Below are 10,093 nucleotides of genomic sequence, written 5' to 3'. Positions count from 1 at the left end.
GTTATTTTAGAAAACTATGTCTTTGATTAATTTAATATTATGTCCGTGTTCTGTTTTCCTTTATACTTTTTTTTAAAATATTATTGGGTTAAATGTGTGTTAATGTTCTGATATAATCCATCACTACTGTTTCGTCACAATCATGCAGATCAATTCCCCACATCAAATTACATGTAACAGTATGCAAAGAAATTAAGAAACCAATTAAAAGAAATCTCTTGTGAGAATAATGGTGTGAGTAGTGGAAGCTGATCATGGGAGTCCTTTGGCTTTTCACTAAGTAACCTTCATTGTCTTAAATTTATGGTTTTGTAGTGTGTTAATTTCTTGACCTTCTATGTCCTTATTTTGTGGCTATAAAAAGCATTGAGTTGTGGATGAATTACCCACCAACAAAAGTATTCTCTTTTATCTCTCAATCTCTCTACATTTTAGTGTGTATTTCAGAAGCAATGTATTGTTAGATTTTCGGAGCTCAATCAATTTTGTCGATGCCTAGCGGGTTTGAGGTATTTCTATATGCTAAGAGAGTTTTATCTTTGAAACAATACGTCAATTCGGGCGCACTAGCCGCGACACAATTTATCTTGCGGAAAGAGGAATTTCCCGACTCGACTAATCATAGCTCGGTTTGTTTTATTATTTTCATTGTGATCTCTGTTCCACTTATTATAGTTTTTTTTCTTTGATTGTAATAGTTAGAATGACGCCTATATGATTTTATCTCAAATGTGACTCTTACTGTTGGACGGGCTGACAAAATGTGACTCTTATTGTGGGACGGAGAGAGTATTATTTATCACAATAAATAATACTAATTTATGTAAATGTTGCTTTATACTAATATTTTATTTTATTATAATTCAACCTTTCCAAAATTGATATATATATATATATAGGGTTTTGATCCATGCAAAACCATTCTTAATACAAAAATGCAGAACCAAGCATACAAAAGTCCTTTTTAGGTCATTGTAAGCTTATTTTTACGTCATTATAGTAAGGATGACATGAAATGATCTTAACTTGACCTCAAATCCAAAGTTTATAATATGACCTAAAACTGTTTTACAATGACCCTCCGTATTTTTGTTTAATTATTAACCATTGGATTGTCAAATCTCATGGTCAGGATTTGGTCTGGATTTTGTATTGAGATCAAGTTTTGTATTGATCATTTTCCTATATATATATATATATATATTCTTTAATTTAATTTCATGTTTATTATAAAAAACAACATTATTTAATTTCATGTTTATTATCAAAAACAACATTATTGTGTCGTAATATTTGTGAATTTACTTATTTTTCCATTATTTTGTATAAGGCAAAATTGTTGTTGCATATATGCGGTCATATTTGGTATTTTCATTCTTTCTTCTCATTATTCATTTATGAAAAATGTATGCATCGTGCATCGCACGTGGGGGTGGATACTAGTTTTATCATAAAAACAAAGTTAATAAGAATATTTTCCAAATAATGAGTATTCACGTGTATTTAAAATAAGATAATTTTGATTTATTTTATAAGTATGAAAAAAAGTAATAAAAGTTCAAATTTAAATAATGAGAATTATCTTATCTTGGGCCAATCTATGAAACTTGGGTGAGTTTTTGGGTTAATTCTAATGGGTTACGAGTTATTCGAGTTAGGGTAATTATTCATGTTGTCATATTTTTGTACTAATGGGTTACGATTTGATCGTATATAAATATTTGCAAGTAAAAAAAATTAATACTCTCATTGTCTACTATCATAGTCTTTATCCTAAGTCTTAATTATGGATAACACTAATTTTATTATAAAAATAAAATATAAGAAAAATAGAAAGAATAATGATTATAGCAAAAATGAGACTCTTATAGTAAAATTTAGTGCATCCACAATCCATGCCCCACGCCAAGCCAAGCCACAACTCACTGCCACATCATCATTCCTCACATTTTATGCGCCGCACCCCAACTCCCACAATCCTGTGTCCCACTCCGCGCCCCTCCCCAGGCCACAAATAGTAAATTGCATTATTCACTAATATTAACTATTTTAGTTGTAAAATTGAAAATATTGAACAATTGTAACACAAAAAATTCATTCATTTATTACGGAAATTAAAAATTGCAAGTTCTAGAAATTAAAAATTACAAATCCTAAAACTTAAAAAATTACAAATCCTAAAAATCTTTAAAACTAAAGAAAAAGTTTGAGAGTATAGGAGTGGTGTAGAATAAAATCAGTGCATATATATATATATATATATATATATATATATATATATATATATATATATATATATATATATATATGAATTAATTCATGTTTGAAGTTAAAAATAAAATAAAAAATCTAAAAAATTAGGTTGCATAGCATCGCCACATTGCGGCCTAGAGAGCCGCACCGCAACGGGACCGGGTGTTCCATCCCCCACCACATTTGGGGTACGGCATCCACTGAAAATAGAAAATGAAAAAAAATAGTACTCCCATCGTCCGCCATTAGGAGACTCGGTTTCTTTGTAGTTCATCCGCCATTAGAAGTCCCGGTTCATTTTATAATAAACGGTAGATAGACCTCATATTCTATTAACTCATTTCACTCACATTTGATTATAAAACTAATATAAAATAGGTTTCAATGTTTTTTTTTCAACTCATTTTACTTCATATATATTAATTAAAATTTGTGCCAAACAAAAATAAGAATCCAAATAACGGACAAAGAGAATAGAAATTCTATTCCACAAGGACAAGTACAAACTTCAAGATGCATGGTCCAAAAACGCCTTCAAATTCATGGTGGAAGATCCATTTTCCGCCACAGCTTCTCTAGCCAACCCCTTCCATTTATTAGCATTGCGTCTAAATTCCAAACTCTTGAAACCACCATCCATCACTTCCTCAACACACCTCCAAATCTCCTCACTCTCCACAATCCCATCCTCATTACCTCTAACCCTAACCCCGTCCAACGAGGAAACGCCACCACCGGGACCCCACACGACAGGCTCTCCAGAGTCGAGTTCCACCCACAGTGCGTGACAAAGCATCCCAGTGAGGGGTGCATCAGCACCTCGAGCTGGGAGCACCACGTCACGATTTTCCCAATCTTATCCAAATCTTCCAAACAGCTCAGCTTCTCCTTCTCCTCGCTGAGCATTACCCACAAAAACAGCCTCCCAGAGCGAAGGAGGCCGGCCGCGATCTCCTCCGTCTGCGCCTTCGGGAGCCTCAGCAAGCTCCCGAATGCCACGTAGACAACCGACGACTGCAGTTTTGAGTTCAGCCACTCGATGCAGCCGTCGGATTTCTCGAAGAGGTCGACGACGAATGACGGATCCTCGCCGCCGCTGAAAGCGGAGGGTGAGAGGTTTATGATCTGAACATGATTGAATCAAAGAGAAGAACAATCGTGTATTTATTATTGATTGAACAAAAAGTGAGATTACAAAGAGAGCTATGCGCTTATATACTAAGCGCGAGAGCTAAAAGCTTAAGCTAACCAAACACAAAATATCTGATGCCAACAAGGATAACTAACAATCTAACTAAACTAGCCGTTGAGCTAAGATAGCCGTTGGCTAGAGTCTCGAAGCTTCCTTCTCTTCCATCTGCATGGTTGAAGCATGGCTCGCATATGTGCTGCTGTATGTATATGATCTAATAGCCCCCCTCAAGATGGACTATACACAGTTGTGAAATCCATCTTGGATAAAAGCGTGTGAAAAGGTGTCGTAGATAAGGGCTTAGTGAATATATCGGCAAGTTGAAGGTTGTTGTTAACATGGATAGGTTTAATAACACCTTCAAGTAATTTTTCTCGGACCGTATGGCAATCGATCTCGATATGTTTCGTGCGCTCATGAAACACAGGGTTTGAACTGATATAAACCGCGGCTTGGTTGTCACAATATAGTGGAACCGGTTGCTTGATCTGTACACCAAAATCCTTGAGTAAAGCCAAGATCCAAACAACCTCACAGCAAGCCAAAGCCATTGCTCTATATTCGGACTCGGCAGAGGATCTAGAGACCGTATGCTGCTTTTTAGAACGCCAAGATATAAGAGAACTACCAAGAAATAAGCAAAAACCTGAGATACTTCGTCTTGTATCTGGGCAAGCAGCCCAATCAGCATCTGAAAAAATGCTTAAGGTTGGAGCTGCTTGTGTTGAGTAGAAAAGACCATGTCCCAGAGTACGTTTCAAGTATCTAAGAATTTTTTCAGCAGCGAGCATATGTCCAGTGCAAGGTTTAGCCAAGAATTGGCTGAGTTTATTAACTGCAAAGGTAATATCAGGTCGGGTTATGCAGAGATAAACCAAACGTCCAATCAGTCTTCCATGGGAATATTAGATGGTTTACAGCCAAGGAGCCCAGCATCAGTCACTAAGTCGAGGGCATACTTGTGCTGTGATATGAATATTCCACTGGGATTTCTAGCAATTTCAATCCCAAGAAAATACTTAGGAGATCCCAAATCCTTATATTTAAAGTGATTAGTAAGGAACTCCTTGAAGCTTGTAATTTGTGCATCATCACTTGAGGCCACAAGTATGTCATCTACATAGATGACTATCCCAAAGAATGATCCATCAGTAGAGTGTTTATAAAAGTAGGAATGGTCTGATGCAGATTGGGACAAGCCAAAACCAGCCAAAACCTGTGAGAATTTCAAATACCATTGCCTTGAAGCTTGTTTAAGCCCATAGAGAGATTTTCTGAGCTTGCAAACAAGCTGTCCAGAACCTGCTGCAGCCTTTACATCTTCTGGAATGATTAAACCTGGTGGTAATGCCATATATATTTCTTCATCTAGTTCACCATATAAAAAAGCATTGTTAATATCAAGATGTGCAAGCTTCCAACCATGTATAGCCGCAAGAGCAAGAACCATTTTCACGGTAGTAAGCTTTGCAACAGGTGAAAAGGTGTCATGGAAGTCCACTCCAGCTTGTTGTGTAAAGCCCTTAGCAACCAAGCGAGCTTTGTACCTCTCTACTGAAGCATCTGCCTTAAACTTGATTTTAAACACCCATTTACAAGAAATGAGAATTTTTTCTGGAGGCAGCACTGTAATCAACCATGTGTTAGTCCTTATCAGAGCTTGTAACTCTTCTTGCACAGCCAATACCCACTCGGGGTGTTGAGCAGCTTGTTTGTAGGAGGTAGGTTCAGTAAGATTGGAAAGAAGAGTGATGAACTTGAGATAAGGCTGGGAGATTTTGGCAAGAGAGAAATATGAGGAGATGGGATACTTTGAGGAGGAAACTACTGAATTACATATGTAATCAGTGAGGTGTGCTGGGGTTTTGATGACTCTTCCTGAAGTGGAACGAAGTGTTGGTGTAGAAGATGGAGCATTGACATTCTCGGGTAAAAGAGAGTCTGACTGAGGCTGAGATTGATGAATATTTTGCTGTGGCAGAAAAGGTATAGAAGAGTTGGTATTTTGGAGAGGTTGAGGGTCTGATATTTCATGAAGAGAGTCTGGGAATTTGGCTGGAATTTGCTGAGAAAAAGGAAATTCTCCCTCATGAAAAACAACATTTCGGCTGATGAAGATGTTGTGATTTTCTAAATCCATCACTTTATAGCCTTTGTATCCAGATGGATAGCCAATAAAGATACATTTTGTGGCTCTTGGTGAGAACTTATCTCTGCCTTTCTCCAATGTTGAGGCAAAACAAAGACATCCAAACACTCTTAGGTTTGAGTATGATGGGGATTTGTCAAACAAGAGTTGGAAAGGTGTCAATTTATTGGGTAAGACAAACGATGGAAGTCTGTTTATAAGGAATGATGCTGTTAAAATGCACTCTCCCCAGAATTCAACAGGTAAGTGTGACTGAAATAATAGACTTCTAGCAACATTCAAAAGATGTTGGTGTTTTCTTTCCACTCTTGAGTTTTGTTGTGGAGTTTCAACACATGAGTGTTGGGATATTGTTCCATATGTGGAAAGCAAAGAAGATAAATTGAATTCAGGTGCATTATCAGACCTTAACACCTTTATCTTCTTAGAAAACTGAGTATGGATGGTAGAAAAGAAGTTTGACATTATGTTTGGGACTTCAGATTTCTGAGTGAATAGGAAAGTCCAAACAAAACGAGAGTGATCATCAACAATAGTGAGGAAGTATTTGAATCCATTGTGTGTAGGAGTATGAAAAGGCCCCCATACATCACAATGGATCAAATCAAAGATGGCTGAGGATCTGTTTGTGGAGTCAGGAAAAACTGGTTTTCTTTGTTTAGCTAATGGACAAATATGACATGAAGAGGTTTGAGAATTAGAAGCAGATAAAAGTCCAGACAGAAGTTTGAGTTTATTTAAGGAAGGATGTCCCAACCGTTGGTGCCATACATCCAAACTAACAACAGAGTTTACAGAAATAGTTGGATCAGAAACATCAATATGTGTGGAATTCTGAGAAGTACTTGAAATACTGGTTGATGATTGAGGTAAGTCAAGAATGTAGAGGTTTCCAACACGTTTACCCTTCCCAATCATGATCCCCCGTGTAGCTTCCTGAATTTGGAAATGATTTTGAGTGAGGGTGACAGTGCATGAGGTGTGTTTAGTCAATGCACTAACAGAAAGTAAGTTGAATGAAAAGGAAGGCACATGTAAAACAGAGGTGGGGGTGATTTGTGGAGTGAGAATAACAGTACCTATATGAGTTATAGGAGCTCTTTGCCCATTAGGTAAATTGACAGAAGCATTAGATATTGGAGAAGCTGATGTGAGCAAAGATGGATCATAACAAACGTGGTGTGTTGCACCTGTGTCTAAAATCCATGTAGATAGGCTAGAATATGATGAAGATAAACAAAAAAAAGAAGATGAGATGCAAACCGTACCAGAGAAAGGTGCAGTCTGAGATTGTGAATTTATCTGTGAAGTTTGAGCAGAATCAGAGGAAGTGAGAGAGGATTGAGTGTGGAACTGACTTTGCAAGAGATTCACAAGCTGCTGATATTGATCTAGACTTGGTAGATTTGCAGGAAGAAGCTGAGATCCAGATTGAGATCCCTTCCAACTGGATGAGTCTGAATTTTCTTCAACAAAATTGACAGATTTCTGTTTATATGGAGTGGATTAACCGAATCCAGTTGGTTTAGGCTTGTCTCTTCCATATCCTGGAGGAAAACCATGGAGGAAGAAACATTTATCAACATTATGATTAGTTTTACCACAATGAGTGCATAAAAACTTGTTGAATCCTCTGCCAAAGTTTGAGGTAGCATTAGCAAATGGTTGTTCACTTGAGATTGGAGTAGAGACTGATGAATATGATGATGATATAGCTTTTCCATCAATGCGTCGTTGTCTCTCTTCCTGAATTACTAAGGAGAACACCTTAGAGAGTGAAGGCAAAGGAGTAATCGCCAGAATGTTGGATCTGATCTGTGAGAAACTAGGATTCAAGCCGATCAAAAACTGCATTGTGCATTCATTTTCCTGGTGCTGATGCCATCTGCTTGAGCTATTACAGGTGCACCGATTACAATTGCACCAGGAAATAGGCTGAGTACTCTTAAATTCATCCCAAACTGATCTCAGATTTGTAAAGTAGCCACTAACATCCAAGCTTCCTTGATTAAGAGTCATCAACTGTTGCCTTAGTTGATAGAATCGAGCAGAATCTCCAAGGGAGAACCTATCTTTCAGATCTGACCAAATATCATATGCATTATCCAAAAACATGACACTAGAGCAGATTTGTTGTGAAACTGAGTTGCGGATCCAAGCAACAACCATGCTATTGCATCTAATCCAAGCTTGATAAAGTAAATCATCTCCATTTGGTCGAACTATAGATCCATCAACGAAAACCAATTTGTTTTTGGCTAGAAGAGCTGTAGTGAAGGAACGACTCCATGTGGAATAGTTAGATCCAATCAATAACTGTGGAACAAGGATCACACCTGGATTATCACTCGGATGGAGGAAGTAGGGGCTTGATGTGTCATCTGATGGAGGAATTGGAGCACGATTATTGCGTCCGTTCATGTTGAAGTCGAATCAGAGATGATGTGCGGAAAAAAAAAAGTGCTCTTGATACCATGAGATGTTTATGATCTGAACATGATTGAATCAAAGAGAAGAACAATCGTGTATTTATTATTGATTGAACAAAAAGTGAGATTACAAAGAGAGCTATGCGCTTATATACTAAGCGCGAGAGCTAAAAGCTTAAGCTAACCAAACACAAAATATCTGATGCCAACAAGGATAACTAACAATCTAACTAAACTAGCCGTTGAGCTAAGATAGCCGTTGGCTAGAGTCTCGAAGCTTCCTTCTCTTCCATCTGCATGGTTGAAGCATGGCTCGCATATGTGCTGCTGTATGTATATGATCTAATAGAGGGAATCAGCGGTCCGACTCCGATCAGCTCGTAGCGGTCGATCGAGGCGAGCGCTTCCGCCTCGAGCGAATGGAAGGTGTTGACGAACACCTTCGGCTTGCTCGGCTCGGCATCGAGCACGTCGAACTGCTCCTTAAACGCCGCAAGCGCTTCCGAGGACGAAGAAGGGAGGAGGAAGGAGGGAAGGTCGGTTTTCAAGAGAGGCGGAGCTTCGGGGATTTCGATTTTCCAGCCTGGATTATCCGATTTCTCGTTGATTTCGTCGGCAAATCCGTTGAAATAGTGGTAGTAAATGCACAAGACGGTGGCCGGTTGGACCCAGAGGAGCGTGCTGGGGATGTGGAGCTCACGCGCCACCTCCGTCGCCCAGGGGAGGAGGAGCGTGTAGACTAGGCACGTGACGGGGAGTCCCTCCTCCGCTGCGGCGGCGATGGCACCTCTCAAGGCGGTGGAGCCATTGCTTCGCATCGCGTCCATGAATTTATCGGCGTCGTCGCAGAGCTTGAAACCGTCGTCGAATCCGTCGGAGAATCCGAGGAAGGTTAGGCCATTGGTATCCGCCAAGCGCCGCCGCGCGGAGATGCTGGTGACGAAGGTGACGTGGATCCCCATTTTTATTAGCTTCGTTGCGAACTGGATGGAGGGGTTGATGTGGCCTTGCACCGGTAAGGTCACGAGGAGGACGTGGCGCTGTTCCATTGGTGGACAAGTATTTTGTATGAGCTAAAATGAGTGTGGGATTTGAGGGTTTTGAACAATTTTATGAGTGTAAATGAGTACAACTATTATATACTAGTACTAGAATACTTAGTGGAGGCACGTGTGTGAGGTACGCGGTGACGACAGGGTAGTAGCAAAGCAAAGATTAAAATTAAAGTTGTGGGGTTTAAATTTTATTGATGAATGAAGCACATGCAGTTTAAGAAAGCGATATTCACCCTCCATCCCATAAAAATATAGACATTTGAAATAACTCAAAAATTAATGCACAATTAGTAAAGTAAGAGAAATAAAAAGAAGAATGATGATAGTTAAAATAGTGTTAGCGTGGACCTAGTGTTTAATGAATTATAAGAGTAGATCATAGTGGTATAAGTTAAATAAATTGATGTATATAGGTAATTTGTTGGGGAAAATTTTTTATATATGGAAAAGTCCATATTTTTATGGGACGAAAGAAAATTGAAAGTACACATTTTTATGAGACGGATGGAGGAATATTTTTTCTTCATCGCACTATAAGTGAAATGTTTTTCTTGAAGATGAGATTTAAAAAATTAAGTGGACATATTAAAAAAAATACTCCCGCCGTCCCAGACAATTTGGGTCAGTTTGACTTGGCATGAGTTTTAAGAAATGTTGTTTGACTTTGATTTAAATGAAGGTAGGTAGTGAAAAGTGGTCTCACCTTGTTTCTTTTTCTTCTATTTTAATTGAAATCTGCTGCTTAGTGATGATTTGAGTATGATTAAAAAAATTTGTTCAATTTTTTGCTGTAATTAGTGATATAATCTGCATAAAATACAAATTTGCTGCTCAAAATACTCTTACCACTGCAGATTACTCAAAAACAATCTTGCTGCTCAATAAATTCAAAAAACAAATCTGCACAAAGCCTAAAACAAACTGCCTCTTTCATAAATAGGTTGCTGCCTAAAGGAGAGATTAATCAAATTATATTTGGGGATTTTTGCGAGGGAAATCCCAAATCCCACAATAC

At 38.3% G+C, this 10,093-nt stretch overlaps 1 pseudogene; it reads right to left on the bottom strand.

Moving 5' to 3' along the window:
* Positions 1–2,726: 2,726 nt before the first annotated feature.
* Positions 2,727–9,123, bottom strand: LOC121773873 (annotated as a pseudogene).
* Between the last annotated feature and the right edge of the window lie 970 nt (positions 9,124–10,093).

This window comes from Salvia splendens, chromosome 17 (genome assembly GCF_004379255.2).
Source record: "Salvia splendens isolate huo1 chromosome 17, SspV2, whole genome shotgun sequence".
Classification (NCBI taxonomy): Eukaryota; Viridiplantae; Streptophyta; class Magnoliopsida; order Lamiales; family Lamiaceae; genus Salvia; species Salvia splendens.
This window is presented reverse-complemented; position numbering and strand designations above follow the sequence as displayed.